The sequence below is a fragment of the Scyliorhinus torazame genome, chromosome 22 (genome assembly GCF_047496885.1).
Source record: "Scyliorhinus torazame isolate Kashiwa2021f chromosome 22, sScyTor2.1, whole genome shotgun sequence".
NCBI lineage: Eukaryota > Metazoa > Chordata > Chondrichthyes > Carcharhiniformes > Scyliorhinidae > Scyliorhinus > Scyliorhinus torazame.
Window position 1 is genome coordinate 66,518,835 of NC_092728.1, and position 27,293 is coordinate 66,546,127.

The following is a 27,293-nucleotide window of genomic DNA, read 5'->3' on the forward strand; positions in this document are numbered from 1 at the left end:
CTGTAATTGGGACAATAGCATCCTGCGAGTTTACCAGGACCTGAGTGTAGAGGTGGCCAGGAGGAGAGCAGGCTTTAACCAGATCAGAGCGATCCTTTTTAAGAAAAAGGTGAAGTTTGGACTGTTATACCCAGCCCGTCTCTGGGTCACGCATGAGGATCAGCACTTCTACTTCGAGTCGCCTGAGGACACGTTGGACTTTGCGAAAAAGAAAGGGCTGGTGATGGATTGAGAATTTTTGAACTTGGCTGCAACGTTCATGTTTTTGTTTTTTTCTTTTTGTTTCTCTGTTTTTGTAAAAAGTTTCTCGTTTTGCGTTTCATGGAAGATGTTTGTGATGCCGTTTGCATTGATTTGGAACCAGCGGTAGAGCTCAGTGAGTTAAGGTTTTCGTTTGCACTTTTGGGGGATGGAGGTGTGCTTGTTTTGATCTTGGTGTTTTTCTGTTGGGCAATTGTGTGGGGATTGTTTGATGTTGGAGTTTGTTTGTATGAGCGGGGGGGGGTGGAGGGTGGGGAGGGAACAATAGGTGGGAGACTATCTGGCGCCGGGGATGGGGGCCACCAAGCTAGCTGGGCGAGCTACCTCTCGGAAGTGCAGTCGGGGTGTGTGCATATGTTTGGTTTAGTAAAGGGGTTGGGTTGCAGGGTGTTGTTCCTCGGGGGGGGGGGGTGAATGTTCTGCTGACGAGGGAGGGACTTGGACTGAGGGACAGAGAGGAGGTTGGGGCGGGGGCTGCCTGGGGATGGACTGGTGGAGGCGTGGAGCTTGGGCTGGAGGCGGGCCTAAAAAAGGGGATGGTTGATTGGTGGAGGGGGGAGGTGCAATGAGCCCCCCAACGAGGCTGATCACCTGGAATGTTCGAGGGTTAAATGGGCCGGTCAAAAGAGCATGTGAGTTCGCACATCTTAGGGGATTGAAGGCGGACGTGGTAATGTTGCAGGAGACGCACCTTAGAGTAACCGACCAGGTTAGACTGAGGAAAGGCTGGGTCAGTCAGGTCTTTCACTCGGGACTAGATTCAAAGACTAAAGGGGTCTCGATCCTGATCAATAAGCGGGTGGTGTCTGAGGCGGGTAGAATAGTCTCGGACGTGGGAGGTCGGTACATTATGATCAGTGGGAAGCTCGAGGGGGTGCAGGTCGTATTAGTAAATGTGGATGCGCCAAATTGGGATGATGTGGAGTTTATAAAGAGGACGCTGGGGAAGATACCGGACCTGGACTCGCTCAGGTTGGTCATGGGAGGGGACTTCAACACAGTTATGGACCCTGGCTTGGACCGGCCAAGCTCAAAAACAGGCAGGGGGCCAGCAATGGCAAAGGAACTAAGAGGGTTCATGGAGCTGTTGGGGGGGGGTGGGTGGATCCATGGAGATTTGCACAGCCGAGGGTGAAGGAGTCTCCTTCTACTCACACGTGCAGAAGGTGTATTCCCGGATTGATTTCTTTATTTTGAGCAGGGCCTTGCTGGCTGGGGTGGCGGACACGGGGTACTCGGTGATTACAATTTCAGACCATGCTCCGCACTGGATTGACATGCAGGTTAGTAAAGACAGTAACCAGCGCCTGCACTGGAGGTTGGATGTGGGACTTTTGGCGGATGAAAGGGTGTGCGAGCGGCTGAGGAAATGCATTCAGAGCTACATGGTCAGGGGGGAGCTGATCTCAATCCGGGCCCATAGGGAGAAGGTGGACAGGGCAGAGATGGACCGACTGGTAAAGGAGATACTACAGATTGATAGGAGGTATGCGGAGACTCCAGAGGCAGGGCTTTTAAGGGAACGGCAGAGGTTACAGGCGGAGTTTCGCTTGCTGACCACATGGAGGGCGGTGGAGCAGCTGAGAAAGGCGAGGGGGCGATCTTTGAACATGGAGAGAAGGCCAGCAGAATTCTTGCACAGCAGCTTAGGAAAAGGAGGCAGCTAGGGAGATAGGGAAAGTAAAGGACAGAGATGGGAACCTGGTTGGTGATTCAGCAGGGGTGAATAAGGCGTTTAGGGATTTCTACAGCAGGCTGTACAGGTCGGAACCCCCTACGGGGCCAGAGGGGATGAGGCACTTCTTGGAGGGGCTGAATTTCCCAAAGATGGACGGGGAGCGGGTAGAAGGGCAGGGGGCCCCAATCGGGCTGGAAGAGATAATGGAGGGCTTGAAAACCATGCAGGCAGGGAAGGCCCCGGGTCCGGATGGGTACCCAGTGGAGTTTTATTAAACGTTCTCGGGGATATTTTACCGGTGTTGTTGAGGATGTTCAATGAGGCAAGGGAAAGAGGGGTGCTGCCCCCAATGATGCCACAGGCAACGGTTTCGCTGATTCTTAAGCGGGACAAGAACCCGGAGCTGTGTGGGTCCTACAGACCGATCTCCCTGTCGAATGTAGACGCCAAGGTTGCTGGCCAAAGTCTTGTACTCCAGGAACGAGGATTGTGTTCTGGACGTTATTGGGGAGGACCAGACGGGGTTTGTTAAGGGCAGGCAGTCGGTGGCCAATGTAAGAAGGCTGTTAAATGTGATCATGATGTCCCCGGAAGGTAGGGAGGTAGTGATCGCAATGGATGCAGAAAAGGCTTTGATTGGGTAGAATGGGACTATCAGTGGGAGATACAGGGACTGTTTGGATTCGGGCGGGGCTTTATTCACTGGGTAAGGTTACTGTATCAGGCTCCTGTGGCAAGAGTACGGACGAATAGGACAACATCTGACTATTTTAGACTGCGCCGGGGGACGAGACAGGGATGCCCCCTCTCCCCACTGTTGTTTGCGCTGGCTATAAAGCCATTGGCAAGCCTTGAGGGGCTGGAGAGGATTGGTCTGGGGGGGGGGGGGGGGGGTGGGGGTAGAGCACAGGGCTTCACTCTATGCAGATGACCTGCTTCTGTACGTTTCGGACCCAATATAGGGAATGGAAGAAATCATGAGGACTCTAGGGGAATTTGGCCGGTTTTCGGGGTATAAGTTTAATATGGGAAAGAGTGAGATATTTGTGGTCCAGGCGAGGGGACAGGAGAGGCGACTGGGAGATCTGCCTTTTAGGTTAGTAGAGGGAAGCTTTAGGTACCTAGGCATCCAGGTGGCACTGGAATGAGACCAGCTGCATAAATTGAATCTAGCTCGGCTGGTGGACCAAATAAAGGACGGTTTTCGGAGATGGGACGCGCTTCTGTTGTCACTGGCTGGGAGGGTGCAGCGGTGAAGATGACGGTCCTCCCGAGAGTCCTATTTGTATTTCAGTGTCTACCCATCTTTATTCCGCGGTCCTTTTTTAAGCGCGGCAACAGAGTGATCACGGGCTTCGTCTGGGCCGGCAAGACCCCGCGAGTAAGGAAGGTAATGCTTGAGCAGAGTCGGGGAGAGGGCGGGCTGGCGCTGCCAAATTTTAGCAACTATTACTGGGTGGCTAATACAGCCATGACCACGAAGTGGGTGGTGGGGTTGGGGTCGGCATGGGTGCTTCATGTAGGGGCACCAGTTTGGGGGCGTCGGTAACTGCGCATCTGCCGTTCCCGCCGGCACAGTACTCCACCAGTCCAGTGGTGGTGGCAGCCCTGAGAGTTTGGGGCCAGTGGAGGTGGCATGTGGGAGCAGTGGGAGCATCGGTCTGGGCCCCAATTTGTGATAATCACCGGTTTGCCCCGGGGAGTACGGACGGGGGGGTTCCGGTTATGGCGGAGAGCAGGGATTGAGAGGATGGGGGATATGTTCATAGAGGGGAGCTTTCCGAGTATGAGGGCGTTGGAGGAAAAGTTTGGGTTGGCGAGGGGAAACAAATTCCGGTGTCTGCATGTGCGGACTTCCTTTGTTAACAGGTGCCAACCTTCCCGCTCCTACCGCTAAAGGGGATTCAGGACAGGATAGTTTCCAGAAGGGAGCGTCTCGGACATTTATAAGGAGCTTATGGGGTCGGAGGAGACACAGACCGAGGAGCTGATGTGCAAGTGGGAGGAGGAGCTGAGAGGTGAGATAGCGAATGGTCTATGGGCAGATGCGTTGAGTAGAGTCAACACGTCCGCAACATGTGCCAGGCTCAGCCTGATACAATTTAAGGTTGTTCACTGGGCTGACATGGCCCGGATGAGCAGATTCTTTGGGGTGGAAGACAGATGCGCAAAATGTGCGGGACGACAGGCGAACCATGTCCACATGTTTAGGACATGTCCAAAGCTTAGGGGATCTTGGCAGGGGTTTGCGGACGTCATGTCCACGGTGTTAAAAACAAGGGTGGCGCTGAGTCCAGAGGTGGCGATTTTCGGGGTGTCGGAAGACCCGGGAATCCAGGAGGAGAAAGAGGCAGATGTTCTGGCCTTTGCTTCCCTGGTAGCCCGGAGACGGATACTATTAGCTTGCAGGGACTCAAAGCCCCCGAAGTCAGAGACCTGGCTATCGGACATGGCTATCTTTCTCTGTTTGGAGAAAATCAAGTTGAGAGGGTCACTGTTAGGGTTCGCCCGGAGGTGGCAACCGTTCTTCGACTTCTTTGCGGGAAATTAATCGTCAGCAGACAGGGTGGGGGGAGTAGTTTAGATTTGAGTAGGGGGTCAATAAGGGTGGGACCTGTACGAGAGGTTTTTGCACTATGTTTATAGTTTCATGTATATTGTTTATTTTACTGTTGTTACTATACCAAAAATACCCCAATAAAATGTTTATTAAAAAAAAACAATGGATCCATTATAGACTAGCCCTTCACAGTCCTTGCCCAACAATCTGTCAGCTTTTTATCATGGGTAACCGTTCGCCAATCATGTTGATTTAAGACAATTGCTGAAAGGAGAGGGAAGATGAGGAGATTTTTGTACACAACAAGTTGTTAATCACCTGGAATAAAAGGATGGTGGAAGCCGAGTCGGCCACAATTTTTAAAAGGGAATTGGATAGATGCTTAAAATGAAAAAAAAAAATTGCAGGGCTATGGGAAACAAATAGAACTAATGGATGGCTTTTTCAAAAATGCTGGCACAGGCAAGATGGGCTGAATGTCCTCCTCAATGCTGTTTGAATCTAGTGCAAAGATACTCAGGCCAATTATAGCTCAGTCTTTTCAATAGTCTTAATATATGACATGAAACTAGAATGTACTAGTTCAGATTTGCAGTCAATTGTGAACAAACAATGCCTGCCATTCATTATGTTTATATTTGCCCAATTTTTCTCTCTATGGGGTTTTGTATTGGAACCTGCGCCGGTTAGAATTTAGTATCAGTTTAACTCGTTGGGCATTATTCAATATAGACAACGCAACTCTCACCTGTCACCTAGAGACTGGTGAGAGCAGTATGCCACCTCCTTTCAGGAAGGCCTGCCAAATTAAATGCCCATCAGGCACACAAGTGGACAGAGACGGTTCTTGCTTATGATCCAGGACAGCAAGGCAAAAATCCAATTCCCAAGAGTCCGGCAGCTGTGCAAAGCAGGCAATGCCAGCAGGAGCCCTGGAAGCTGCCAGCAATGCACCCACCAGTGGCCCAGGATCTCCAACGGATCGCAGACCCAAGGTGAATGAGTACAGGATGGGGTCAGTGGGTAGAAGGGGTCGACAGCAAAGACATGGTTGGGTCTTAACAAACACCACCAAGAACCTCAAGCAGGCACTGAGAACCTTTTAACGAGGGACCCCACTCCCTGGGGTCTGCAGACCAAGAGAATTTGCGTCTTGGGCTTCCTGCCATTGGGTAAATACAAGCGGCAGTAGGATAATAATCTTCAATGGGCATTAATTGCACTCCTGCCTCTATACGTGACTCAAGGGACGACATTAAATTCCATCCCTTGTGTGAATAAGTCAAGTCTCCTTAACTAAATTGAAGAATCCATCCTGAAAATCTGAACCAGGAAGAGCAAGTCCAGAGGTTACCATAATGAAAGATCTTGTACAGAAAGTAAAAGAAAGATATGTTTAAAAGATTAAACAGAAAAAAATGATTGAACGGAAAGAAAAGGTTAAAAATGCATTTTTAAAAAATCTTCAACAATGATTAAAATCTGAAGGAATGAGACGCAACATGTGTAATAGTTACTTTTCGGAGTCAGAGAAAGATAGTTTAGCAATATTTAAGACTGACAGGTTGTTAAAAAATGTACTGGCACTAGAAGAAACACAGTCTAACATTTTCTCAAATGTTCAGTGCGTATTTAATGGATAAGTATGGGCTACATGGGCAGCACGGTAGCATAGGGGTTAGCACTGTAGCTTCACAGCGCCAGGGTCCTAGGTTCGATTCCCTACTGGGTCACTGTGTGGAGTCTGCACGTTCTCCCCGTGTCTGCGTGGGTTTCCTCCGAGTGCTCCAGTTTCCTCCCACAGTCCAGAGACGTGCAGCTTAGGTGAATTGGCCAAGCTAAATTGCCCTTCGAGTCCAAAAAGGGTGGGAGGGGTTATTGTGTTAGGAGCGTAGTGTGGAAGTGAGGGCTTAAGTGGGTTGGTGCAGACTCGATGGGCCGAATGGCCTCCTTCAGCACTGTATGTTCTATGTTCGAAGTACAGCAGCCTCCAACCAGTCGATGTACTTCAAGGCTGAGTATTTCTGTGAGGTAGCAGTATGCCAAAGGAGCAAGACAACTCAGATAGCCATTGCCTATATCCACATCTAACTTTGCATATACAGACACCGGACGTTGCACCCCAATTTGCTCTAATTACGGTGAGTGCTGACAACCTCACTGTTATTTGTACCACAAAATCAAGGCCATTAACTCTATTAGTTGAAAATTACATAGAATTTGCTAAATATGATATGAAGAATGACAATAATTGGAGAGGATTTATTTTTTTGGCATTAGGTCGAATGAAACACATTCACAAAAAAGGTCTTGTTCCACATGGTATCCATAACGGGGAAATGTCCTCTGTGCGTTATCTCAAGTGAAATCAGAAAACATTTTGAAAGGTTTTTGTAGAAACAGGGATAAAATATCCTGTCCATGTTTCCAATGCCAAAAGCATGAATTTGCCAAGGGATTTTTATTCCCAATATGTGTTTATGATGTGGCAACACACACCGACCAGAGGAAATCCCCCTTCTAGGTTGCTGACATTGATTTTCGTTCCAGCTTTCCAGTGCTGATAGCATCCAGTAACCAGAGGAAATCTCTGTGCAGTATTTATCTCAACAGCTTGCACTGACTGGAAGTAATTGCTATGTTTATGATGTTGATAGCACAAAAACTAAAGGAAATGACTATCTCCTCATAATTGCAGAGCTTCTCATTTGAGTTTTGCTATCTCCATCTCAAATGAAATAAGTATGACATTGAAAATAGCTTTCTTGGCAACATTGAGAACATCTCATTGCTTTTAACTGGCAAATGTTGTAGATGCTACCATTTCAAAAAGAATACAGTTTGTGAGAAAGGGGTCAGTGCCCGAACCTGATTACTGGGGGTGATTTCATTTGTCAAAATCCAGCTTGTTATTCACAACAATAGACATTCCATTTCTTCTGATTAACTATGAACAAAGCAATAACTGATTCACTAATTTTTAAAAGGGTTAAGAAATGATGTGTTGGGTAAGCTGGGTCTGCGAGGACTGAGTTTACTGTAGCAGAGAGAGAGGCAGGCTTCCAACACTTGAGGAAATGCAACTCTATTTTATTAAACTACTAAACATGCTTGAACTGTGGGTTGACACTATGCTGAGTTGACTGGAGACCTGAGGCTAACCTGGCCAGACTATCTTACTACCACATGGTGGGTGTTCTAGTTGTTGCTCACAGGCTCTGACTGTCTCAGAGGCTGCCTCCCAAGAGAGCGGGAAAACTAGTGCCCCCTGGTTATATAGTGGCCGTGTCCTGTCTGGTGATTGGCTGCTGTGTTCTGTGTGTTCATTGGTCATCCTTTGTGTCACTCACTGTCTGTCTGTGCACCATCATATACTTGTGTGTATATTATGACATCTCCCCCCTTTCAAAAAATGTGTGTATGTGTCAATAAATAGTGGGGGTGTGTATGAGCCTGACTATGTACAAAGTATGTGAGCGCATTTACATGAGTAGGAGCTGAACTACATACAAAATACCTGAACGTATTTACATGGGAAGGTGTCTAGTGCAGATAGAGTGCGTACAACAAATTAGGAAGAAACAATATGTACAGATGTGTAAACGAAGCACAGGCAATGCAACATTCAGTCTATAAGTTCAGTCTCTGTGGCGGGCGACGAATTCTGGTTGACCGTAAGGGTGGCACACCATTCATCGTCCGGATCAATGCTCAGCACTGGGAGTGGGTTAGCCTTTTTTTTGGAAAGCATCGTATGCTTGGTGATGATGTCCACCCAGAATGGGGATGTGAGATCCTCGGTGTCGGGATCTGGAACCATGTCGGAGTCTGCAACGGGTTGCTGCACTGACCGGACGATCCTGCGCTGCGGCTGGGATCGCTGTGCGGTGGGCAGCTGAGCAGATCTGCACAGGGATGCATAGTGGCCAAGCTTGCCGCACTGGAGACAGCGTCGAGATTTCGCGGGACATTGCCGCTTTAAGTGGGCGGAGCCACAGTTGTTGCACGTCATGACGCCGACGTCAGGACGTCCCGTGCACCACCGGTCGAAAAATGTGCGCACATGCGCAGTTCAATCCTCGACCTCGCCGTCCCCTCGGTCGTTGTGCGCATGCATATTATGACAAGAAAGACTTGCATTTAGAGAACATCTTTCATGCCCACAGAACAGCTCAAAGCACTTTACAGCCAATTAAATACTTTTGAAACGTAATCCCTATTGATAATGTGGATGAAACAGCATCTGGGCCGGGATTCTCCCCTACCCGGCGGACTGGGGGTCCTGGAGGGATGGAGTGGCGGGAACCACTCCGGCGTCGGGCCACCCCAAAGGTGCGGCTTCCTCCGCACCTTTAGAGGCCAAGCCCTCAGCTTAAGGGGCTAGGCCCCCGCCGGAGTGGTTGGCGCGCCGCTGACCAGCGGGAAAGGTCTTTCCCGCCACACCAGCCGGGGTCGAAAGGACTCCGCCAGTTGGCGGAAGTCCGCGCATGCGCGGGAGCGTCAGCGGCTGCTGACGTCATCCCCGCACATGCACAGGGGGGGGTGTCTCTTACACGTCGGCAATGGCGAAGACTGTGGCCGAGGCGGAGGGTAAAGAGTGCCCCCACGGCACAGGCCCGCCCGTGGACCAGTGGGCCCCGATCACGGGCCAGACCACCGTGGAGGCACCCCCCCAGGGCAGATCGCCCCGCGTCCCCTCCAGTACCCTGGTGGTTTGATTCTCGCCGGCGGGACAGGCATTCCAGCAGCGGGAATTTGGCCCATCGCGGGCCGGAGAATCGGCGGGGGGGCCCACCCACCGGCGCGGCGCGATTCCCGCCCCCGCCGAATATCTGGTGCCGGAGAATTCAGCAACTGGCGGGGGCGGGATTCACACCAGCCCCCGACGATTCTCCGACCCGGCAGGGGGTCAGAGAATCCTGCCCCCGTTGCACACAGTGAGCAAACTTTTACCCTCCCCATAAGACGGGGTCCCAAGGGGAGGGATGCTAAAATTTAATCGGTGGGATTTCACCCCCCCCCCCACCTTAAGTGGCCACTTAAGGATCTTATCCAGCCCAGCCGTGATTTTTAAGCTGGCGGGAACCACTTCTGGCTTCTGCAGCACTGTGCCTGGCCCGGATGAAGAGCTATCGGCCAATCTGATTGGCTGACAGTTCTCATGGGCTGGACTTCCTTCCGAAGGTGGATGGAAGTCCTGCCGCTGCCAATCAACGCTCAAGTGAGCATTAAATGACAGTGGGAGTTCGAGAGTTGGCAGCTCGCATCAGGCGCCGACTCTCGGGATGGCAACGCCGATCGCTCACCATCCATAAAATCCTACCCAGCAAGTTCCCACAGACAATAACATACTAATAACCAGATAATCTATTTTTGGTGATTTTGATTGAGGGATAAATATTGACAGGGGCACCAAAGTGAACTCTCCTGCCCTTCTCCAAAAGGGATCTATTAACTCCACCTGAGAGAGCAGGCCATGCCTCATTTTACGGTCTCACCTGAAAGACTGGCCTGGATTCTCCGCTTCAACGGCTAAGTGCCGGCTCAAATGGAGAATTTGCGGGAGTTCTACGACCGAGAAATCGGCACCGATTCCAGGACAGATGAGGAGCTATCAGTAGTGCCGGGCGAAATTACCAGCCCCCGCGCCGAAAACGTCCGGAGAATGACTGGGTCCCTGGCCGCGCATGTGCACGGCGATGACCTGCAGTGGCCGCGCGGTACAAGATGGCGCCGGCTGTGCGCGGACCCCATCCGTCATCGGCGATCCCACAGGCAACCCCGTGGCCATCCCTGTCCACCCCCCACCAGTCCCCAAGCACCCCCAGCCAGTGGCACAGATCCTAGCCGAGTGTGGCGGCGCTGGACGCAGTCCGCAGCCGCCATGCTGGGCTCCCGACCGCTGAGATCACATGTGGTCGTGAACTCGGCCCATCAGGGGCGGAGCATCGTGGGAGACCTGCCAATGACATGCCAACACAGTTGTAATGGCGCACGGTGCACGACAGAATGACGCCATTTCGAAGGGGGCAGAGCATGGCAGACCGGCATTGGGCAACAGTATCGGCATCGGGCAACAGAGAATCCCAGCCAGCATCTCCAGCAGTGCAGCATTCCTTAATATTTCACTGGAGTGTGTAGCACAATCAATCACTTACGAGACGAGATGAGAATGAGTCAATCGATGGCTTTATTACGCAGACTTGTTCCCCAGCAGCACAGTTACAGATTGCGGCTGCTGGGAGAACCCGGGCTCTTATACTGCGCCTTACTGGGTGGAGCCAGTAGGTGGCTGATCCAATCGGAACCCGGCGTCTATCCACCAATAGCCTCTCGGCATCACAGGGTACCGTAATACCCATAATGCATACCACCACATTCACCCCTTGTTAAAAAAGAACCCGGTGGGGGTAGTGGGCCGTATGGTGGTAGGGGATTACAGAGTCGGTACCTGGGATGCCACTAACACAGCGGCTATGCTCCGATATCAAACTACTAGCACTATTTACAATGCTGCTTTTACAGGGCAACTGAATTATTTACAGAGGCATTTCTTGCTTTGTTATAAAGATTCGATGAGTCGAATGGGTGCCCTGGTTGTCCTCCCCGATCGTCTCAGCCCCAGTGGTGATGCAGGCACTGGCTCGGGCACCGTCGGCTCTGGGAGCGTAGCGATGTCTCTTCCTGCTTCACTACCCCTAGGCGGGGCCGGGGAAAGGACCGATCCATCCGGGAAGGGGGCGGCTGTGGGGTGCGTCGGTGGGAGGGATGGGGTGATTGGTGTTGGGGGGGTGTGTGTAGATCCGGCGGGCACCAGGTCCCGCAGAGAGACCGTGTCCTGTCGGCCGTCGGGGTACGCCACATAGGCGTACTGAGGGTTCGCGTGGAGGAGGTGAACCCTCTCGACCAACGGGTCCGATTTGTGTACCCGCAGATGTTTTCGGATCAGGCTGGATCCTGGGGCTGCCATGCAGGTTGGGAGTGGCGTTCCGGAGGAGGAGGACTTCCTAGGGAAGACAAGGAGGCATTCGTGAGGTGTTTGATTTGTTGTGGTACACAGCAGCGACCGGATGGAGTGAAGGGCGTCCAGGAGGATTTCCTGCCAGCGGGGGACTGGGAGATTTCTGGACCGTAGGGCCCGCAGGACGGTCTTCCAGACCGTTCTGTTCTGTTCTCTCTCTACCTGTCCGTTACCCCGGGGGTTGTAACTGGCCGTCCTGCTCGAGTCAATGCCCTTGCTGAGCAGGAATTGACGCAGTTCGTCGCTCATGAAGGAGGACCCCCTATCGCTATGTATGTAGGCGGGGAACCCGAACAGTGTAAAGATGGAGCATAGGGCTTTAATGACCGTGGCCGCGTTCATGTCGGGGCAGGGGATGGCGAATGGGAAACGGGAGTACTCGTCAACCATGTTCAAGAAGTACGTGTTGCGGTCGGTGGAGGGGAGGGGGCCTTTGAAGTCCAGACTGAGGCATTCAAAGGGACGGGAAGCCTTTATCAGGTGCACTTTATCTGGCCTGTAGAAGTGCGGCTTGCACTCTGCTCAGATTTGGCAGTTCCTGGTGGCTGTTCTGACCTCCTTGATGGAGTAGGGCAGGTTGTGGGTCTTCACGAAGTGATAGAACCGAGTGACCCCCGGGTGGCAGAGGTCCTCGTGGAGGGTTCGGAGACGGTCCACTTGTGCGTTGGCACATGTGCCGCGGGATAGGGCATCAGGAGGCTCGTTTAGCTTCCCGGGACAATACAAGATCTCAGATCCTCCACCGCAAGATCTTGTCGTTCTTGATCTTGCCCCGCGTGCATTATTGAACATGAAGGCAACCAACCGTTGGTCAGTGAGGAGAGTGAATCTCCAGCTGGCCAGGTAATGCCTCCAATGTCGCACAGCTTCCACTATGGCCTGGGCCTCCTTTTCCACTGAGGAGTGGCGGATTTCTGAGGCGTGGAGGGTGCGTGAGAAAAAGGCCACGGGTCTGCCCGCTTGGTTGAGGGTGGCCGCCAGAGCTACGTCGGACGCGTCGCTCTCGACTTGGAAGGGGAGGGACTCGTCGATGGCGTGCATCGTGGCATTTGCGATATCCGCTTTGATGCGGCTGAAGGCCTGGCGGGCCTCTGTCGACAGAGGAAAGACAATGGACTGAATTAGCGGACGTGCCTTGTCCACGTAGTTGGGGACCCACTGGGCGTAATAAGAGGAAAAGCCCAGGCAGCGTTTCAGGGCCTTTGAGCAGTGAGGGAGGGGAACTCCATAAGGGGGTGCATGCGTTCCGGGTCTGGACCTATAACTCCATTTCGCACTACGTAATCGAGGAATGCTAAACGGTCGGTGCTAAACACGCATTTCTCCCTGTTGTATGCGGGAGTCAGGAGGAATTTTCGGAGGTTGGCATCTTGGTCCTGCTGGTCGTGGCCGCAGATGGTGATGTTATCGAGATACGGAAACGTGGCCCGCAAACCGTACCGATCAACCATTCGGTCCATCTCCCGTTGGAAGGCCGAGACCCCATTAGTGACGCCGAATGGAACCCTTAAAAAGTGATAGAGCCGCCCATCTGCTTCAAAAGCAGTGTGTTTGCGGTCGCTCGGGCGGATGGGGAGCTGGTGATAGGCGGACTTAAGGTCCACCGTGGAAAAGAACTTGTACTGTGCAATCCGACTGACGATGTTGGATATGCGGGGGAGAGGGTACGCATCCAGCTGCATGTATCTATTGATGGTTTGACTATAGTTTATGACCATCCTCTGCTTCTCCCCGGTCTTTACAACTACCACCTGAGCTCTCCAGGGACTAATTCTGGCCTGGATTATGCCTTCCCTCAGCAGCTGTTGGACTTCTGACCGGATAAAGGTTCGGTCCTGGGTACTGTACCGTCAGCTCCTAGTGGCGACGGGTTTGCAAACAGGGAAGGCGGGTCGACCTTGAGGGTCGCGAGGCTGAAGATAGTGAGTGGGGATATAGGGCTCCGAATTGAAATGTTAAACTCTGGAGGTTGCACTGGAAATCCAACCCCAGGAGTGTGGCAGCGCAGAAGTGGGGAAGGACGTAAAGCCGATAGTTCTTGAACTCCCTCCCCTGCACCGTGAGGTTTGCGATGCAGAACCCTTTGATCTCTACAGAATGGGATCCTGCTGCCAGGAAAATCTTTTGATTACTCGGGTGGATCGGAAGGGAACAGCGTATTACCATATCGGGATGTATAAAACTCTCCGTGCTCCCAGAGTCGATTAGGCAGGGTGTCTCATACCCGTTTATGAATACCATCATTGTTGCCGTTTGGAGCATTCGGGGCCGCGACTGGTCCAAGGTCACCGAAGCCAGTCGCTGTTGCTGCATCGGGGCGTTTTCCTCAGGCCCTGTGGGGCCGTCCATCCCGGGGTCCTTAGCCGTCAGCCAAGATGGCGGCGTCCACGGGTCGCACACGGTCGGGGGTGGACAAGATGGCGCCGCCCATTGATCGCACGTGGCCGGAGGAGCACAAAATGGCGGCACCCATCCTTCCCACATGGAGTCCTGGACCCAAGATGGCCGCACATGGATCATTGGGGGAGTTGAGGTTGGAGTGCTGGTTCTCCCCTGGAGATTGCGGTGACCCCCCAGGCCTGGCACACTGCTACAAAGTGCCCCTTTATGCCGCACCCTTTACAGAGGGCTGGGCGGGCCGGGCAGTGCAGTCGGAGGTGTTTCGCTTGCCCACAAAAGTAGCAGCGGGGCCCACCCGGGTGATCTGGCGCTCTGGCAGCACATGCCTGCGGGGGAGCTGGCGGTGCCGGGGGTCCGGTCGCGGCGGGGGTCCACGGTGCCCAAGGGGCTGCCGCGCGGTCGGGGGCATAGGCCGGGCGTTCTGTGATGCCACATCGACCGAGGCAGCGAGGGCCCGTGCCTCCTTGAGGCCTAGTGAGTCTCTTTCCAGCAATCGCTGGCAAATTTGGGACAAAAGCATACCTGCCACGAAAGCATCCCGAATCAGTAGCTCCATAGTTCATTAGCCGGAACCGGTGGGCAGTAGTTGCAATTTCTCCCCAGTAATAGCAGCGCACTGTAGAATTCGTCCAGCGATTCTCCGGGAATTTGCTGTCTCGTCACGTGCTGGTGGCGTGCGTAACCCTGGTTGACGGGCCGAACATAGAGTCCTCTCAGCATGGCAAGCGCCGTCTGGTAATCGTCCACGTCCTCTATGAGAGTGTAGATTTCCGGGCTCTCCCTGGAATGCAGGACCAGCATTTTCTGGTCTTCTGTAGGTATGCAGGTGGCCGTTTGGAGGTATCCTTCAAAACATGCTAACTAGTGTTCAAAAGTGGCCACTGAGCTTGCCGCGTGAGGGCTGATTTGCAGACACTCCAGAGTGATTCAGAGCTCCATGTTCTTTAAAGTGTGAGTAATAATTTGTAGCACAATCAATCACTCACGAGACGAGATGAGAAGGAGTCAATCGATGGCTTTATTACGCAGACTTGTTCCCCAGCAGCACAGTTACAGAATGCGGCTGCTGGGAGAACCTGGGCTCTTATACTCCGCCTTACTGGATAGTAGGCGGCTGATCCAATCGGGACCCGGCGTCTATCCACCAATAGCCTCTCGACATCACAGGGTAACAAAATACCCCTAATGCATACCACCCCAGAGTGTAAGCCTGGAACTTTGTGTTCAAGTCCTGGATGGGACTTTGAACCCGCAAAACCTTCTCACTCCAAAGTGGGAAGGTTGCAAAATTGAATGACGGCTGACATGGCGTAGTAATGAATATAAATAATTAAATAATATTTATGAATCCCTTTGCTGATATTTTCAAAAGCTCCATCCTCAAGTCTCAATTTTTTTCAAGTAATCGTGTTTGATACACATTGTGTTTGAAAGTTCACTGCTTTTTTATTAACATCTGAAACAAGCTTTGTTGATAGTCGTCGAGGAGGTAACCCATTGAATAATTCCTGGACAATTCATTCGTGACCAGGGGGAGATGATTTCTAAGTCATTCAAATCTCTCTCTTTCATTTGCCTGTAACCTCTGATGATAGATCCAGAGAGCAGTATTTGGAGCTTTAACAAAAGAAACCTGAAGTCTGCCTTTACTGCAACAGCCCAGCAGCAGACAGATCATTTAAAAACCTCTCCTGAGTTTATACTCCCTTTTGCAATTAGATACCAGACTACCTGGTAACTGATTGGTCCTTGTAACTTTTACGTGTAATGAGAAATCTCCCTATGAGCTGAGTCACTTGGGGGAGGGGAGGGAGGGGGGGTTCCGAACCCTTAAAGTGACTTCATCCTTCACCATAAATGGTGTGTTGGAACAATTTTCCAAAAAAGCAGGCAGCACAGAGTGACTGCAGCTTTAATTCATCACTTTTGGAGTCAGCCGAAAGGCATCTCATTACAGGGATGATGCCAAAGTTCACTGCTTTCAGAGATGCTATATAAACCGAAAGCATGCTTGCTTGGCTGACTAACCACAGCCTGGTGTTTGAAGAAAGGTGTGGGAGAGGGGATGAATTAGCTTTGTTCCTGAGCACCTACATGGGACTTCACACAGGCTGTTTCTTCAATCTGAACACAGACTGCAACAGAAAGCTTGAAGGGCAGGTTTCGCTGAGGTGGAGGAGCTGAATCCTTAAGGCTGATCACAGTAGGAACTACATGGTTCGCAGTCAGTACAATTAAAGGTGAGAAAGCTATTTTGTAAAATCTGCTACGAACTCTTCATAAATTTTTCAATATTGAGATTTCATATAGATGATCTTATTCAGAGGCTTTATTACTGATATTTTGTTTGAAGTCCATACAGTCTTTGTGTGTATGTGTGTTAAAGTAATGCTGACACTGCAGTAATTTTCAGAAAAGAAATGCATTCATTCTCTTCTCTCTGTATTGAATTGCAAATATTTTCGATGCGGGAGCCGGGGTGTTGTCATTATGTGAAGGATACCCACAGAGTTTGTGAGCAAAAATAACAGAAGCTGTGTAAAGAAATCTTTCATACAATATCATACAAAGTGGGAGGCAGTTAAAACACCTTTGCGTGCACTCAGGGCAAGTTCTCAGCAATTAGCAGACTTCACAGCTAAAACCATTTTTTTTAAAGGTTGGTATCCAACTCTCATTTCATAGGAATGAATAAATTGATTGTCAAGCTTAAAAACGACAATGCTGAAATACTTGCCACTGCCAGGCGGCTCACATAGGCATTTTACCTCTGAACAAAAGCTGAATCTTGCGTAATTCACTGCCCCGGTGAAAGACAGATTTATTGTCTCGAAGTGGTGTGGCGAAGCTGATATGGAATCCCCCTTTGATTTTATTGCAGTAGCAGCAGCCATACCAGTAAATTAAAGGTCTAAACTCACTGTTCAGATTATAATGGTGGTAGTGATCGCCAGGGATTTTTTAAAAATATCTTGACAAAGCAAGAATACTGATATATATTGATTGTTGGTATTTTCTGAATATTAATAGAGGGTTTCCGCTCTGGTCTCATACGTTGGTTGACAGCTTCATTAAAACCCAAATTGTTTAATATGACAGTTTACAGGATTTTGTGTGTGGATTCTTTTCTTTTCCCGCTCTTGCAATTTTCTCTCTCCCTTGAATGGGGGTTCTGAGTTCCAGTTTCACGAGTACCACCTGCTAACCCTTCATTCAGACGGCCAGTCCTGAGCCTGGACACTGAGTGTTGGCAGGCTGCCCAATCGAGAGCAAAAAATAAGTGTCTTGAGTGTGATTCTGTCATCGCGTGTGTGCTTTTGGAACAATGTTAGCAGCAGACAGTCCCGGTTGATTCCACCCCCCACCCTCTTAGCTTGAAGGCATCAGGGTCAATGGTAGCACACCTGCTTGCCATTCTGGATGACATCAGCTCATTCAATCCAGATGTCCATCAAATCTGGGACTTTCCTGGTCTGTTGTAATTTTGCCCTTTTCATTTACCTCTATTCATTTCGTCTTGCGGTCATTCATCTTATTTTTCCCATAAATGAAAGCAGCTGTTTTGGGGGCTTTCTTCTGACGAGTCCTGATCTCTCGCACAAAAAAAGGGTTGCTGAGTTCAGGTCGCAGGTACTTCCTTGGCAACAAACACCCTGGAAAAGCCAGGAGATGCTGGCTGAATTGTCCCTGTGATTCTGAACATAGAATCAATGTCAGTCAGGAAATTGTAGGAGGGAACCAAATAAGAGGTGTGCCCGTGCCCCCAAACTGAAGCAAGGGACAGTTAAAAGGAAAGTAATCTGTGGATACCACTACACACCTCCTGGTGGTCAGTTTTGGAGAAACACTGTCCGTGGACAGCTCACCTGCCTGCCTTCAATGTTGAATGCTCATGGAATGAGGAGGCCGAATAGAATTAATGGAATAAGGGAAGGAAGTATTTTGTGTTTTCTGTAATGCAAGAATGTCTCCAGCAAGTGTTTTATATCAGCGGTGTGGCAGTTTATTTTAAATTCTTGGCCATCATTTCAAAATTCCCTCAAGTAGGGTGGCACAGTGGTTAGCACTGATGCTTCACAACGCCAGAGACCCGGGTTCGATTTCAACCTCGGGTGACTCTCTGTGTGGAGTTTGTACATTCTCCCCGTGTCTGCGTGTGTTTCCTCCGGGTGCTCCGGCTTCCTCCCACAGTCCAAAGGTGGATTGGCCATGCTGAACTGCTCCTCGGTGGGTTTACGGGGATAGGGTGGGGGATTGCGCCGAGGTAGGACGCTCTTTCAGCGAGTCGGCGCAGCCCCGATGGGCCGAATGGCCTCTTTCTGTACTGTAGGGATGCTATGAAATAAAGGCACTTTGTACCTTTGGTAACAGTAAAACATTAAGGGAAACATTTTAGGACATAATGAGAATATTGTAACTTGGAATTTTGACACATTCTTTTTAACAGACATTTGTTAACAGTGCATTTAAATGCAATTACTTCACTGGGGGACTATATACCTGAAATATTCAGAATTTTTATTTGTTTGTGTTAATTTCCACTGCAGCATAAAGTTAATCGGTTTAATTAAATTCTTCGAGTACAGCTGAAATTAAATAAAGCCTCTTCTGCATGAACAGAGCTCAGATTATAAATTGGCACATAGTGAAATTAACACAGCACCTTCTCATCTATCTGGAAGGAAGACCATTTGTAGCAAACAATTTGAAATTGGTCACGAGCATTAGTCACCAATGTACTAATTGTATAAATGTATGTATATGACATTATGTTGGTCGCTATTTTATATATACACAAGTATTTATACAAATTCCATTGGCTAAATGCCTTTTTAAAAAATAGCTTAATACACTTTTTCTTTCTTCTTCTACTTGAGTTCTCTGCCCAAAGGCAGGTCTAAATCACAGCGTCATGATCACACTGGCACAAGGATAGATCCCTAATCCAATCCAGCCAGAATGGGGATTGCAACCCACACTCTTAGCATTAATCTGGTCCACACTGACCGCCCAACCAAAAGCCACCCTCAATGTCTGTCCTGCCAATTAAACCAACCCCCCCCCCCCCCCTCACACACACACACCTTCCCCCAACCGCCCCGGTTCCCCACCCCACACCAAGGAGTCTGGATTGCTGTAGCAACATACACTTTTACATTAATTTGTTAGCCTGGGGCTATGAATAGTGATGGTAGAGACTCCAATCTCTTTCCATCGCAAGGCTGACCAGGAATCTCTCCGGCCTTTACCGCCTGCTATTGGCATACATTGGAAGGATTTGTAAGTTGACGCTCAACCTGTTTGGCCATGTAGTAAGCACACCTTCCTCGGACATCAAGTCATGGATTGGGACTTGAACCCAGAACTTCTGGCTCACAGGCAAAGACACCCTTCAAATACATAACATATTTCAAAAGGGTTAAAGCATTTGTTATAATGCACCAGAAGAGCAGTATCAAACAACATTAGACACTGAGTTACACAACAAGAAATTAGGACAAAACATTGGTCAATAAGGCAGCATTTAAAGAGCACCTTAGGGAAGGGAAAGCAGGTGACAGACAGAGCAAAGCGGTGTAGGGAGAGAATCTCAGAGTATACAGCCTCGGGAGCTGAAAGCACCACCACCAGTGGGAGCAATTAAGAATTGAGATGGGCAAGTGTGTGGAAGAACACCGAGATCTCAGAGGGTCGGTGTGCTGGAGACGGTTACAGAGATGAAGATGGGGGTGAGGGTTGAGAATGAATACAACAAGAAAGCCCCAGTGGAGACTTATAGGCAATTCTCTGAACCAGGATCAATAGCGGGAGTAAGGCTTCTTACCCTTGCTACTTCTGTGGGCTGAATTTTTGCTTCGAGAATGGAAACAGGAGCCAGGGCTGTTTCGGGGTCCTGACTCTGGTCTTGGTTAATAGGGGGCGTCTGTTGAAATGTTGACTGGGGCTCCCCCTTAATTGACATGGAGACAGGTTCATGAATGAAGGTACCCTTTCAACAAGTTTTTTAAAAATCTCACAATACCCTGGGCTAGTGCCCAGCCAATTCAAACTCCACTTGACCCGGAGTCGCAACACAGGTAAAATTAGATTTTATTTTATTTAAAATACCCAAGATCCTTCTTGAGCCTAATAAACTGCAGTCACCAGGTTTGTAACTTTAAAATATAAGTAACCTTTTATTTACCAACTGGGCAGCACGGTAGCATTGTGGATAGCACAAATGCTTCACAGCTCCAGGGTCCAAGGTTCGATTCCGGCTTGGGTCACTGGCTGTGTGGAGTCTGCACATCCTCCCCGTGTGTGCGTGGATTTCCTCCGGGTGCTCCGGTTTCCTCCCACAGTCCAAAGATGTGCAGGTTAGGGGGATTGGCCATGCTAAATTGCCCTTAGTGTCCAAAATTGCCTTAGTGTTGGGTGGGGTTACTGGGTTATGGGGATAGGGTGGAGGTGTTGACCTTGGGTAGGGTGCTCTTTCCAAGAGCCGGTGCAGACTCGATGGGCCAAATGGCCTCCTTCTGCACTGTAAATTCTATGATAATCTATGATGTACAGTATTAAAATTAAATGGACAGAAAATGTAACTGACTATCTATTACCCCTTTCCCAACCCTCCGTTACTAACTACCCTCACTCTCTACACACACAAATACACACACACACACGCAAACAACACAGAAGGGAAAGGGTGGTGGAGAAAGGGAAAGAAAATGTTAATAAAAATAAAAGGATAAGGATCTCTAAAGCACTGGGATGAGTTCCAGTCAATGTCTTTCTGAAGTTCAGGCTTTTGTTTTGGTGTTACTTTCTTCTCGGCTCAGTTGGTTTTCTCTGGCAAGGTTGTCTCCTTTCTCATCATTCAGCATCATTTCAGGTTCACAGCAAAGGGTGTGCCAGGCACTCACTGCTTTCAGAACAACAGAGCACGTTCTTTCACTTCAGCAAGCAGAAGAGAGAGAGAGAGAGATCCTTTCACTTTCAAGGTCTAATCACTTCTGCTCTCAGAAAGCATCATGCAAGAACCAATCATTGACTGTTGTCAGGCAGAACACTGGGCCTGGCCAACCCACCCATAAGTCGAACTTACTTCCTCCAAACCTGTTTCTTCAGATCCACTTAGTGTCGAGGAGTCTGGCTTCTCCTCTCCAAAGAAAAATCCAGGAACACAGTGGCCCGGAAAGCAGGCTACACCAACTTTGAGTCTTCTACTCAAAGGCACATCTCTATTATGCGTTCATGGACCAAAACCATAAAATTAAATAAATGGGAACCAAGGAAATAAACAGGAGGGACTGTTACATTAATTGATTAAAAAATAAATGAAACAGCCAGGCCACCAATATGGGCAGGAGTGGGGGAATCCTTCTCCAGGTTGATCTTTGCCTGTGCCTCAACCCAGGCACCAGGGAGAGTCTGTAGGCTTTCCTGCAATGCTGGCACCCTAATCTACCATTGGGTGCCCACTACAGGCAGTTGAACTATGCTCCTGTCTCATCTGGAACCTGGAGGATGACTGGAAAATCTCAATTGGCCCCCATTAATTATGGTGAACAAGGCTCTGAACAAGCCTAATTTGTTCATGGGCACCAGCTGACACCAGGAACAGGGTCCGGAAACTGGCACACCAGCTGGTACCAGTATTTTTGGACCCCATTCACCTTCATTCCTGACCATGGTTTGAATTAAAACCAAACCCCACGCATGCAAACACCTTTGTCGAGCATGAATTTAACTATAGTTTCACCCTTCCTTATACAGAAACATTAAATTAAACCCACTAAAATCTATTTCTAATATTTACCGATACAAATATAGTTAATCAAAAATTACCTCTGATTTCCTGACATTTGGGAAAACACAATGGGTGGGATTCTCCAATTCCCCCCCGGATCGGAGAATCCCCGGGGGGCATCGTGAATCCTGCCCCGTCGCTCCGACGCTGGCTGCCATGTTCTCCGGCACCGGTTTTCGGGTGGGGTGGGGTTTACGCCACGCTGGTCAGGGGTCGTTAGTAGCAGCCCCCCCCGGCAATTCACCGGCCCCGATGGGCCGAGCGGCCGTGAGTTCCTGGTCAGTTCCGTCGGCGTAAAATGGACATGGTCCCACACGGCGGGACCTGGCTGGTAGGCCGTCTGGTGGAGTCCTCGGGGGGTGTGGGGGGATCTGGCCCGGGGGGGGGGGGGGGGGCACGGTGGCCTGGCCCGCGATCGGGGCCCACTGATCTGCGGGTGGGCCTGTACTGTGAGGGCACTCCTTCCTTCCACGCCGGCCTCTGTAGGGCTCTGCCATGGCTGGCGTGGAGAAGAACCTCCCTGCGCATGAGCAGGCACACGCCGGCCGGTCTGCTCATGCGCCAACTCGCGACGGCCTTTCGCCGCCAGTTGGCATGGCGCCAATCCCTCCAGCGCCGGCCTAGCCCCCGGAAGTGCAGAGGATTCTGCAACTTCTGGTTGGCCCAACGCCTGAGTGGTTTGCTCCGTTCTTGGCGCTGGCGTCAGGCCATCATGCCAATTGCGGAGAATCCCACCCAATGTTAGTGTTCACTTATTCTGTATTTGATTATGTGAGTCTGTTTATTATTGATGCTTACTGTGCTTGATCCAGTACTCCTGGACATGGAGTCAGGGAAAAGTACACAAAATGTATTTAAAGAGCAGGAAGCCAGAGAAGAATAATGGAGCAGATATTTTAAAGCATCATATTAAGTACTGTAAATAAAGTTCCATCACAGAAATCTCTGCATAAGATGGATATGAAATTACAACAGGATACGAGCTGAAGAAGAAAGGGGCAATGTAGATGGAACTGTATACTGAATCTAACTAGCTTATATCTGACCTTAAGGAAAGCAAAAATGAGAGTAAACGCAGCGTGGCAGGAATTCTCCGACTATTGGGAGTCTCTGTTTCCACGGCAACGCACCCCCTGCCGGGGGTGGCTTCAATGAGAAAGCTCATCAACAATCCATGGGAGTAGAGAATCCTAACACCAGCAAACAGTGGGCTGCCGAAAAACACATGGCTGGAGGACCAGGGAATCCGGCCCAATGGCATTCGACACACCTTCGTCCCAATGCTGACTTTGAAGCTTTTGTTGGATTATGTGCTGGTGCCTCTAGTGTGCATTTGCAGAAGTTTAACCACAGTCCCCCGACAGAAGCTGGGCCAGGTTTCGTCGAAATGATTTGTAAGGCCACACCAGAGAGATTTTTGCCATGTACAAAGAGCACAGGAATAATATCCAGCATCAGTTCTTTGTTGCAGTTTGAAATCATCCAGTGATAGGGCGGCACGGTGCCACAGTGGTTAGCACTGCTGCCTGCGGCGCTGAGGACCTGGATTCGAATCCCGGCCCCGGGTCACTGTCTGTGTGGAGTTTGCAGATTCTCCCCTTGTCTGCATGGGCTTCACCCCCACAACCCAAAGATGTGCAGGTTTGGTGGATTGGCCATACTAAATTGCCCCTTAATTGGAAAAAAAATAGTTGGGTATTCTAAATTCATAATTAGAAAGAAATCATCCAGTGACAAGTAATTATGGGAGATCAGGGGACGTCATTCTCCGCCGGCGGGAGTCTCCGTTTTGCCGGCGCCCGGGGGTTTCCCGACGGCGTGGGGCTGCCCCACAATGGGAAACCTCATTGACCGGCCGGTGTTACGGAGACTCCCGCCGGCTGGTCGGGGCAGAAATGTGGCGGGGCGGGTAGGAGAATTTCGCCCCAGAAGTTTGCTTTTGTTTCAATTCTCATTAACAGAATAAAAAATTAAAAGAATGAAAAATGTATAAACCAGGAGAAGAAATCAACACTCAGTTAAAACGATAGATAAAGGGGCCATATTAAATAAAGCATTACAAAAGAAATGTGTGCATTCATGAATACAGTCGCACATTTAGTACCAAGGACAGAGAGAGTGCTTGTTTCACAGTTGTAGGAAAGTGAGTGTTCAGGCCAGAACCCTGAGACGCTCCTCATTTGGCACGTATCCCTGGGAGCTAGTCTTCATTCAAGTTCAAATGCACATGTTTACTTCCATTTCAAAATGGCAGAATCCCTCCTTTCTATTTGTCTGCAAACATCCTGTTTGCATCAAGAGAGGATGGAGGAAGGCGATGTGGGGGGTGCGGGGGGGGGGGAGGGAAAGGGGGGTGGATGGCGGGGCTGGTAATGAAAGGATGCTGCGCCAAATTTGTTCTTCAAATGATTTTCATTTTTTTGGATGTCTGCAAGCATCTTTTGTGAGATTTTCCCATTAGAAAAGCACAGTCAGGACGTTGAGGCTGATTTTCTGGGACTTCATTAAAAATAATCAAAACAAAACAATCTCCCACACTTGGAACCTAACAGGTTTCTGACAGATTACACGTCCTCTACTTTACTACAGGTTTGCAACTTTTGCTGGAGTTTACGATTACTATTAGCTTGACGAGGGAGCAGAGATGTTAATTTCCTGGAATGAGCCCGTTGTCTTATGAGGAAAGGTTTGACACAGAGCCTGTTCCACTGGTGTTTAGAAGAGTGAGGTGTGGCGTGATTGAAGTATATACGTTCCTGGACGGTCTTGACAAGGTGGTTGTGGAAAGGCTGTTTCCTCTTGGAGGATATAGATGCTTCAGGATAGATAGAGGGGGACGTAAAAGGGGTGGGGGAGTAGCATTACTGGTTCAGGAAAATATTATAGCAAGGGAGGACACCTCAGAGGGCTCATACAATGAGGCAATCTGGGTAGAGCTCAGGAAGGGGGCAATCACAATATTGGGGTTTATTACAGGCCCTACAACTGCCACTGAGAGATAGAGGAGCAGATAGATTTTGGATAGGTGCAGAAGTGACAGGGTTGTTGTGGTAGGGGGTTTTAACTTCCCCTATAATGACTGGGACTCATTTAGTGCCAAGGACTTGGATGGGGCAGAGTTGGTAATGTGTATCCAGGAAGGCTTCTTGATGCAATATGTAGATAGTCTAACTAGGGGAGGGGCAGTACTGGACCTGGTACTGGAGGTGGATGGGAATGTAATACTTGAAGTGCAAAAGATCAGCCGGCATCTTAACTAATGGAGGAGCAGGCTTATGGTGCTTACTCCTGCTACTATTTTGTATGTTCACATGTAATGCTTGAAAGTTGATCAGATCGGGGGGATAGGTTAGTGAGGGAGGGAAGGCCGAAGTTCTAAGGTCCTGGAGGGTACAGCACCCCAACTTTGTCGGGGCCTTCAGTGAGCAACCCCCCCCCCTGCCACCACCACCACAGCCCCCCACCCCCACCCCAGCTTCCTGCCCAAGATAGAGAAAAGTTTTTTTCTCTGTTTCCCACCCTACTTCAACCCACTCCTGCCAGTCTAAGAATTGTGGCTGGGCTGGAAAGGCCCCTTAAGTGGCCATTGAATGGCGGTTCCTGGGGGAATCCCGTCTATTCAGTTTTACAACATTAACCTTGACCGTTTCAAGTACTGGTCCAACAGAGTTGCATCTTTTTAGGGGGGAGGGAGGGGTGGGAGATTATGTGCTAAAGGGGCATTTTGTTGATCTGAAATAGCATACAGTCCCCACTGCTGACATGAGAGTGTTTTGTATTTCTTGACTTATAGGTCCTATCCCTTATACATATCGCTGCTCCTGCTCCTTTGCTAAAGGCGAATCATCCAAACCACCCTAAGATTACTCCTCCTATGGCCTATTTAGTGTCCTCTTCTATCCTTTCTCAGAAAATTGCAATTCCTGCTGTCTATTCCCCACCTCTCTTATGTGGTCACCCACAAGGAAGGAAAGCCACAATCCATAATGATCCAGCTGCCTTGGCTCTTGCTGCCATCACAATGTACTCCAGCAGTGTCACGAAACCCACCCACTCCACTCCCAGGGCACTTCAAACCACTGTTGTATTCTTCAGCAGAAACCACTTCCTGGCTTTCATTGCAGAATACCTCAATTCACATAACAGTGCACCTTTCACATTGACAGTCAGTCCGTTGAAGTCAGTGTCCAGCTGCTGGTGGTTAAAGCTGAAACTTAATATCGCTGCCAGTTCAGTTCGAACTCAGATTGGCAAGCATTGCGCCAAGAACTGAAACCTAGCCTTTGTATACTTAGAAGCTTTAATTTACAAAAGACAGTTTACGCAGCCTGCATCTCCAACCCACAAAGTAGCCAATATATATATTCTTCATTTCTTTCATGTGAGGTGGGCGTCGCCGGCATAGCCAATGTTTGCTGTCCATCCCTAACTGCCCTCAAACTGAGTGGCTTTCTCAGCCATTTAAAAGTCAACCACATTGAGGGCCCGGTATCACATATAGGCCAGACGGGGCAAGGATGGCAGATTTCCTCCCCTAAAGGACATCCGTGAACCAGATGGAATTTTATAACAATCAATGATAGTTTAATGGTCACCATTACTGAGACTAGCTTTATATTCCAGACGTTATTAAATTAATTTAAATTCTATTGGTGAGATTTGAACCCATGTTCCCAGATCATCAGTTGGGCCTCTCACCTACTTTTTTTTCACCGTATCTTCACATCGCACAGTTTTACCCATTGGGGAATAGCGGGGGAAATGGTAGAACGATTCTTGAGCTGATTATCAGTCTGTTAAACCACATTATAAATGCTCCTTCTGACGTCCTGGCGCTGGACCTGAACCCGGAGCTCCTGCCCCAACGCTAGGGGCATTACAACTGCTCCAGAAGAATTCCTCTCTGGATTACTGGGTGGGGCACAGTAGCATAGTGGTTAGCACTGCTGCCTCACAGCGCAATCTGGGTTAGTTTCCAGGCTTGGGTGACTGTCTGTGTGGAGTTTGCACGTTCTCATCCTGTCTACGTGGGTTACCTCTGGGTGCTCCAGTTTCCTCCCACAGTCCAAAGTTGTGTAGTTAGGTGAATTGGCCACCTTAAATTTCCCCTTTGTGTCCAAAGATGTGCAGGTTAGATAACGGGGATAGGGTGGGAGTGTGGGCTGAAGTAGAGTGCTCATTTGGACGATTGGTGCAGACTCGATGGACTGAATGACCTCCTTCTGCACTGTAGGGATTCTATTCTACTAGTCCAGTGACATTACCACCACAACCCCCCTTTGAGCACTGATGAGTTTCCTCAATTAATACCCACCAATCCCGGCACTGCGAGTACCGGGAAACATGCAGCTAAACACGCTCGCTCGGGGACTTTGTTGCCTTTTGGGAAGATCACGCCCACGGTCTTATCTTCAAATAAAGAATCCACATTATTGTTTTACCAATCATTATTGTGTGATTGCTCCAGTGGCAATCTCACTGGACTGTTAACTATGGACCCAATCTGTGTCTATCGCTCTAGCATCTCCAGGCATGGAATAGTAAATCTGAGTGTGTTGTAAGAAATTGTAATGGAGTTCAGCTG

General features: G+C 49.6%; 1 protein-coding gene across 15 annotated transcripts in view; it reads left to right on the plus strand.

The window, feature by feature from the left end:
* Positions 1-27,293, plus strand: part of tncb (tenascin Cb) — a 417,727-nt gene that overhangs the window by 218,125 nt on the left and 172,309 nt on the right. For 3 of the 15 annotated variants that reach the window (XM_072488250.1, XM_072488249.1, XM_072488251.1), the window contains exon 1: positions 15,791-16,160. The exons of 1 other annotated variant lie outside the window; for it this stretch is intronic. The gene's annotated coding sequence lies outside the window, so the exon portion shown is untranslated. Of the gene's footprint in view, positions 1-15,789; positions 16,161-27,293 lie in introns of those variants that run through there. 11 more of the 15 variants (XM_072488253.1, XM_072488256.1, XM_072488254.1 and 8 more) reach the window with 7 other exon arrangements.